Raw genomic sequence first — 8,487 nt, forward strand, 5'->3', positions numbered from 1 at the left:
ATTCGATTTATTAGCAAAAAGTAGCAGAGCAACAAGTGAGAATAAAATAAGTACAGCTGTTACTTATCGTAGGCGCTCTGAATCCAGTATACAGTCATTCAAGTCTGAAGGCTGTGGTCAAGTAGACTGACCACTGGGTCCAGAGCTCCCGCTTATATACAGTCAGTGAATACAGTGAAACAATACAGATGATGTGGCTTGCTTCCATAGGTTTAGGCTTCAGGAGGGTCCAGTGTAAAGCAGGTCATTGGCCAGTTCAAACGAAAATATCCATGGGTGGGGGTCAGCTCATATCCATGGGTGGGGGTCAGCTCTCCTGGAGATTCATTCCAATTTTCCCACCAAGAATCCAGTTTAAACTAGTCTATTTACATTACACAGACAATATTATTCTAATAATTTTTTCCCTACAATCTATAACTACCATATGCAATGTGCGTTCTGTTTGCCGATAGAACCGGACATCTGCGAATAAATTGGGGATTAGAATGATATCAGACATGATATGTTTCCTGTAACCTGTACCTTAGATTTCACTAACATGTATATAACTTATAATATAAACCCTAAACATTGCTACATTTTGACATAAATAACTATGTGTTGCAACTACATTTAATATGAGCTACTTACAAATGTGCCAGTTCGTGTGAATGTGTGTAAATGTGTGTAAAATTGTTGTTGCCACGTGTTGCGGCTGAATACCCTCCTCCACGCCGTAGCGTGCTATAGGCATAATTTCGGACAAAAACAATCAAGTTGCTAGATATTAATTGAAATTACTTTACCCAATTAGCTGACTTCGACAATAGCAATAGGAGTTGTACAATGTTAGTTAAGTTTATTAACAAAAGGAGTTGTAGAATGCCTGTGAAATTTTACCACTGTAAATACATTGGAAATGGTCAAGTGTGGTCAGTATATGTAGAGTTTGAATGGAATTGTCTTTGGTGTGCAGATTGTATGGAGAGTGTAAGTGTACTTTGTATTGGAAGTTAGAAGAATGACTGGTGTTAATTATGTACTTGTTACTTAGATGGGAAATATACTGACTTGGAAGAGGTATGGCAGTTTTGGTGTTTGAAGTTAATACATACTTTAGGAGTTTAATTGTGCCTGTACTAGAGTTTGTGTACACACCTACCTTGTTACTTTGTACTAAAACAGTGCTGTATTTGTATAGAAAGTGAACTAGTTGTCTCTGGTTCGTAGATGTTAGAATACAAATTTACATTATTTGTGAGGAAGTGAAATTGTAAGTAATGATTGTTAAGTGATATTGTGTGGAAGGTAGCAAAAAGGTAATTGTGTGAGATAATATCTTTGCTTTAAGAAGTTTGTTTTATAGCCACTGTATCAGAAATTTACTTTCCGTCTCTTTAAATAAAAAATTAGATGAGCAGGTTTCCAAAATATAATATTTCTATAATTTATTAAAAAGGTATAATACATAGATACAGCTATACTGGACGAAGCAGACATACGCCCAGAGTCTCAAATGCCAATTGACACCCTATATTTGATTAACTTATACTTATGAAACTCCTTCTTACTTTGAAACACACCTACCCAGCTTACATCACTGCTGGCACGCTATCATTAAAATAACATGTTCTATTGGATGGTCAGCATGACCTTTAACGGTGCCAATATTTCTTTTGGACATATCTGGTGATATTGCAAAGTACAATCATATGACCATGATCAGGAAAGACAGCATGGGGTTTGAGCTATCTGGCCTCTCAGAGCAGAAGTCTGTACTATAAATGAACCATCATGAATTAAATATTGCCTATGTCATAAATAAATTCTTATTGCCCTGTTACAACATGATACATTTATTTTGTCCCGTTATAAAATAACTCTTTATTGGCATTTATAATGGCTCCTTATTAAAATAATAAATTAAATAAATTGTTATTAACCCTATAATTAATTGACATACTCAGGCTCGGTTTTTTGAAAACCGAGCCCACCCTATCATCGCAGATCCGAATACTGAGCCGATCCGGCTTGGTACTTTCACACACCCCTGGAACTGAAAACATGGCAAAATGGAATTTTTGCGTTGTCTGATCTCGCAAGTTTTGGATTCTATATGTACCATCCCTCCATAGAGATCCGGCGCCATTCCACAGACAGACACAGAAGGGGTAGCAGCATTCTTGACAGTCTCCAGTGCATTTGGCCAGCGTCACAGCTAAAACAGAAAGAGGATTGGTGGCAGTGTTCTTGGCAGTCTTCAGTGACATTGCGCTGTGTCATAGTTCACACTGAAACAGGAGGGAAGGCAGTGTTCTTCTTATCAGTCTCCAGTGACATTGCTCTGTGCCATTGATCATACAGAAACAGGAGAGGTGGCAGTGTTCTTGGCAGTCTGCAGTGTCAGTGCCATTGCTCTGTGTCATTGCGTCAATGTGACATACATTTCCCAAAAACATGTGATTATAGCATTTCCCTAATACCACTAGTACCTGTAATTCACAACCCTGGTCTGATTTCTGCTCCTCAGTATGGAGTGGGCATAAATTTCCCAAAATATGAAATTTGAAGACATCTTCTTTGAAGTTCCTAATTCTATATACCTGTATAGGAAGCCTTCAAATGCTATTTTGTCTGCAAAATTCTCACCTAGCATATGGCTCTCTAATTTACATCTAGTGGTTCTTTTGTGTTTACAATACCTCTTGAAAGGAAGTCAATTAGAAAGTGGAATACATGATCAAACAATGAATGTCTAGGATCTGCATAACTTAAACTAGTCTCCTGAAAAGGGTCTGCTTAAGCTAATTACCTCCTACTGGGCTAATTGACCAAATGTTTTAAAAAGGAAACAAACATTTATCTGAGGGGAAAATCAGGTTCACTTCTCTGTATCAATGCAATATTTTATTTAGGCCCTGACATTTAATATTCTATTTCATCATATCAGATTTATGCTCTCATCCTGACAGTGCCAAAACAAATCAGCTGATCAGCTTTCAAGCTCACCTGTAGTTTTGCAATGGTCCACATTCCTTGAGAACTATCACAACTTGTTTATGAAAGCGGTCTTTACTCATGCAATATCTCCAGCACTGATTTTACTACTTCAGTGTTTTCAAAAACGAAGACCACTCCAAATTATGGAAATTGTCATTTGTACTTCTGGGGGTAAATGTATCAAGGTGAGAATTTTGGATTTTCAGCGATTTTCTCTGGCGAGTTTAAATTGTCCAATATATTAAGGCGCGAGTTGATTGAATAACGCAAGTAAAGTGTTTAGTTTAAATTCGTCATTTACAAAATCACTACAAATCGCACATGAGCACAAGTGCGTGCTGCCACTTGTAGTGCCACGACTATGTACTTTAAATGGTGTCCCCATATGGAAATATTAAGTGTTGCCATATCATAAAAATATAATTATTGAACCACTGGTAATGAAATAGTAAGCCACTGTAATATAATAAAATAAAATTAAAAATCCTGTTACATTTAATCATTAATGAAATTTGGCCCACTAATTTATTCATAAAATAATTTGTCCCCTGTAAGATGATTAATAATAATTTTTACCCTTCTAAAACGTAAATCATGATAGTCCTCATTTTTAAAACTTGTATTGTGTCTCCTATTATGTCATCATTGGCCAGATAGCTCAAACAACATGCTTATTTTTATGTTCAATCTTGGGCGAGAATCAGTTTCTGTTGAAACTCTGGCAGGTTTGTGTTTAATCTCCTTGGAGTTTGACTAAAACATGGGCGATATAGGTGTTTTGAAATCAACACAAATCACCAGAGATTGGATTTTGGAATGTCAAAATTTCAGGTTAATACATATGGGGACTTTGCACATAAAATCACTGATGATCTCTCGCAATTTGCAGTGATTTTAAATAGTTGAAAAAAATTGCAGCTCCATACATTTATCCCCTGATCTTTTGTCTTTCCTTGAATAAGGTAAGTTAAGTCATTGTTGATATTTGGCTATATACAATGTACTGTACTGCATACATTATAGGTTCAGTCCGTTATATAGTTACATTAAGGCAATCTATCACGTCTAACTCACCAGCTAAGAAAGGGATGAATGCTTCATTCTTCACAAAATTGCCGCTGGCATCCAGAAAATGTTCCGGGTAAAACTCTTCTGGTTTTTCAAAGTGATCCTTGTCATACAGCACTGATGTCAGCAGTGGGATTATGTGTGTCCCCTAAAAAGTTATAAACATTTGCATAAGTGACACTTCTATTGTAAGTCTGTATCTTTCAGTGTTATTGTTAGCAATATTGTATTTTTATGTCTCTACTCAGTGGTGAAGGTGGGGATGTACACGGTGGTATGCATGGTGCCATACCAGCACTTCTGGTTTTCTGGATCACATGTGACATAATTAGGACCACCTGTGGATCTGTTACAATGTGTCAGTCAGTAATGAATACACCTGTGCTCCAGCAAGGAGATATGGAAAACCTACACTGTTAGGGAGCCCTGAGGACTGGGTTTGGGAAACCCTGGTCCATGCTATATTTCTAGTTTGTGAGAGCAGATGAATAATTCCTTTACAGGGGAAATATTTTAATGTATTATTAGGTGATAAGGGCACGTAGTCATCTTGTATCACAGCATCAATCAGCATCAGCGGTACAATCATAAACGGTTTGCTAGTGCCGGAGACCGTCCTCATCCTCCTTCGCTATTTGGACATGCCCCTGACGTTACGACCTGCAAATTATTTAGATTTCTTAGGCATATATGGGGGTTTTCTTTCCCCAAGTGTCCATATGTTTGCAATTGCAAACTGCCGTAGTACTCAATCTGCACCAGCCCCACAGTGCTTAAGAATAAGCTGTCTGCGCCTGATGGATGATCAACTTTTGAAATGTATTACAGAGATCATTGAACCTCCCTTCAAAGCGTTTTTCCAGTGAAACATTCAATATTACTTCTTACTTGACTGCATAATGCAGTTTTCTACTTCACTATTTTCGACTCATTCACAGATACCTACTGTCACCGACATTGTGTGCATCTTATTTTATTACTTCCTTCTTTGTTTGTTTTGATCCTGAATGCTCACCCTCTTGCCAGCCCATTGTAACATTTTCAACTAGGTAAGAATTTTTAGTAAAACAATATATAAACAAGTGCAAAGGAAAATGAAATCTCAGCAATGAAAAAACTATTCATGGACAGTTTTGTTAGTATCTTATATTACATTATGCAAGTATTTGTTATTCTTTTACAACTTTCAGGAATCTGGCCCTAAACAGTCAGACAGCTGTCTAATCTACTGAGTTGAAAAGGTGGACTTTGAACCATTGAGTTTGAGAATACAGAGATATCTAATTGTATTTAGGCTGGGTACATAGTACAGAAAATTTTCTCTTGATGCGATAGTGTTAACAATTTTACCAACCACTGAAAAGAAAAAGGTCCCGATCAGCATGTCAATTCATGTATACACACTACTATACGTTTTAGAAGATTTACCTTCAGATCTGTGCTCTTCATCTGTCATAATCATCGGCTGAAAAGATTGTGACTCTGCACACTCCATAGAGAACTATGGACACTGCCGGTCCTGAGTGCACACACACTGCAGAATTGGAACGACATTGTTCCATCGTTGAATGAGATTTTTAGTTCAGTTTAAAAATAATATGAAACGATACGATGTGCTTTGGAACGATCTCTTCATGGTTGGAGCATACACACTAATGTGATATCGGGCCAAACGGTCATTTATCATGTGATTGGCCCGATAATTGACTGAAAACCCTGTAGTGTGTACCCAGCCTTATACTATTCATTCTTATAGAGAAGCACTGAGTTGTTTATTACTCATTTCTAATGGATATGTTTATGCCTTTTAAACCGTATCATATATTTTTTTTTCTTTTATTGATGGCTGGGACAATAATATAGATCTCAGGTTTTAAAGATGCGTCCCAGGATATTCTTATTCCACGAAATGCCTCTGTCTTTCAATACTTGCCATCTGACCAACAGCACAAAAAAGTACAATTCTATTATTTTGTAGATTTTGTAGATTTAACTCTATCAAACTGTTCTTATTTGCTGGGCTGTAAAGTTTAACATGTATTCAACAAGCATATTTACAATGCAAACCCCCTGCAAAAAAATGACATTATAACCAAATTCACTAAATACGCTGTGATATAATGATGGGGACTGGAGCACAGACTCAGCAGCAAAATATGCCTGGAAATGATTTTTAGACGTTGTCCATTACGCTGTATGAATTAATAGTAATTGTTAATAATTGTATAAATAATTGTTATAATTGTAATATAAATTGTCAAACAGCCGTGAAGAAATTAATACCACCAATGATAGGAAACAAGATAAAATGTGTTTCTTACCTTTGGTAGAAAATAGCCTCTGAATGTGACATCTTGCGTAGTAGCATGCGGGAGGCTATTCGGAACTATATTTCCAAATCTTTGAATCTCGTGAATAACAGCGTCAGTATAGGGCATTTCTTTATGGTGACTTACTTGAGGCTCAGATGAACCAATAACATTTTCAATCTCACTTTGGATTTTTCCTGTTTCCAAAATAAGAGTTCATAAGCACTAAAAACACCTTGAGTCCTCACACTTTCAGATTGCTGATTATTGCTGACAACTTAACTTACCTGCAAAAAGTATCACTTCATTGATATGTGCATCGTGTTATATATAGATTTCCTGTCACAATATGACAAGTGATATGATTTAGAATAAATAGTACATACAAGATGATCTCTTACTTTGGATTTCCGGGTATTTCATCATAAACAGAAGACCCAATCTCAGAGTGGTGGAGGTGGTCTCCATGCCAGCTGAAAAGAGGTCTGTTACCAGCTCTGTTAGATTCTCATTGGTGAAATAGAGTTCGGGACCAGGCTTTTCCTGAAATGTGTAAGGCATGCATTGTAAAAACAGCAACAGGGAAAGAAATGAAATCAGTGCTTAGGAAGTTTAATTAAAATAGTAGCAGGAAAACCATTAAAATATATTTAAAGCATATATATTACTGCAGAGTATGCAATAATCATAGTGCTGCGTTGCCATGTGGTGACTACGTGTTCTAGGTATCAATGTATATTCAAATTGTTTATGTATTATACACTATACTAGGATCCTGAGTCATATGCACCCTATTTGTGTGTATATTATAAGTACAGATTGAGAACTTTTATTTTATCCAAAGGGCATGATAAAACACATAGGTTTGTCAATTACGGCGTTCCCCCTTTACGGCACGCAATGCAAGTCCATAGTCTTATTATAGAGTGGAGGGGGTTAATATGATCCCACCTAATGCATCCTATCCAGCGCTGGAAGCAGCAGCACTTGATCACACAATATGTAAAAAAGAAATGTGCTCCATTTGTGCTATATCTGTATATACAAAATGTCTGATGGAGAGTTTGACAAAAAGTGGAATTACACCCACAGTTCCTATACTATAACTCTTAAGGGGCAATTCAATTGGCCGCAAGGTGACGCGATGCGTCTCCGGAACAGTCCTTGGAGACACATCGCATCTGAGTTTTTAGTAAAATATCTGTTCATTTTCCTTTGCGTCCCATTAAGATAGGAGGGAAAATGAGCGGAGATTTCTGTACCACATTAGCCGACAATATGCGCAGTCGGACAGCAAAGCCATGTCTGGGACCTGGGGCACCTTGCGGAAAATTGAATCTGCCCCTTAATGTTTGAAGCCACTCATTCTGTCTAAAATTGTGCGTTTTTCCATGGCATGCTACCACTGATAAAACTGTCACTGTCCACTTATTTATTTTTTATTTCAATTTGCAATCCCCAGTTGACACTAAGATGACTTGCAAAATGTTTTATTCCTTATTCTGCTGCCCTGTTGTTGAAAAACAATGCTTAAACTCACAAACTGCACAACATGAAGGTTAATCTGTGTTACAGAAAGATGAAACATAGTGGTAGCAGAGTCAAACAATTAGACTAGGTGTGCCCTGGTAGTTTATATCTGCCAATGCTGGTTGATTCCTCTCTTCTGGTATAAATAAGTCAGATGCAACTGAACTAGGTATAATTGATCTGCATGAGATACAGCTCCTTAGTTATATCTCTATCTACTGGTGCACAGGTCTACCGCAGCAGTTTAAAATCACATGTGTGCACTTCGCCTTAAAATTGGAATGGCTGCCTGCACTGTTCAATTGTTAAAAAAAAAGAAAGAAATATAGGGACCTCAAACTAAACTGATAGATGTCAGCTGATAAGTCGATAAGTTAGAATCTACTTTGGTAAGTGTTATCTTTTCCACAAAAGATAGCAGAAAAGGTAATGATAATACATTGAATTGCTGCTTATTATCAAGTGGAGGGTATAATTAACCAAACATATGGACAGTTCTGTTTTAAAATAATTCAAGCATTTAGCAAATATAATAATTTAAGGTATTAAAAAAAGAAAATTGTATTGCACATAGCAACTAATAAGATGTTTACTATCA

At 36.8% G+C, this 8,487-nt stretch overlaps 1 long non-coding RNA gene across 1 annotated transcript; it reads right to left on the reverse strand.

Annotated features, from left to right (window-relative positions):
- Nucleotides 1-62: 62 nt before the first annotated feature.
- Nucleotides 63-6,550, reverse strand: LOC142142613 (uncharacterized). The gene is made up of 3 exons (XR_012689241.1): nt 6,372-6,550; nt 4,057-4,198; nt 63-465 (listed from the first exon to the last, which is right to left on the reverse strand). It is a non-coding gene; the product is annotated as an uncharacterized LOC142142613 (long non-coding RNA).
- Between the last annotated feature and the right edge of the window lie 1,937 nt (nt 6,551-8,487).

This window comes from Mixophyes fleayi, chromosome 3 (genome assembly GCF_038048845.1).
Source record: "Mixophyes fleayi isolate aMixFle1 chromosome 3, aMixFle1.hap1, whole genome shotgun sequence".
NCBI lineage: Eukaryota > Metazoa > Chordata > Amphibia > Anura > Limnodynastidae > Mixophyes > Mixophyes fleayi.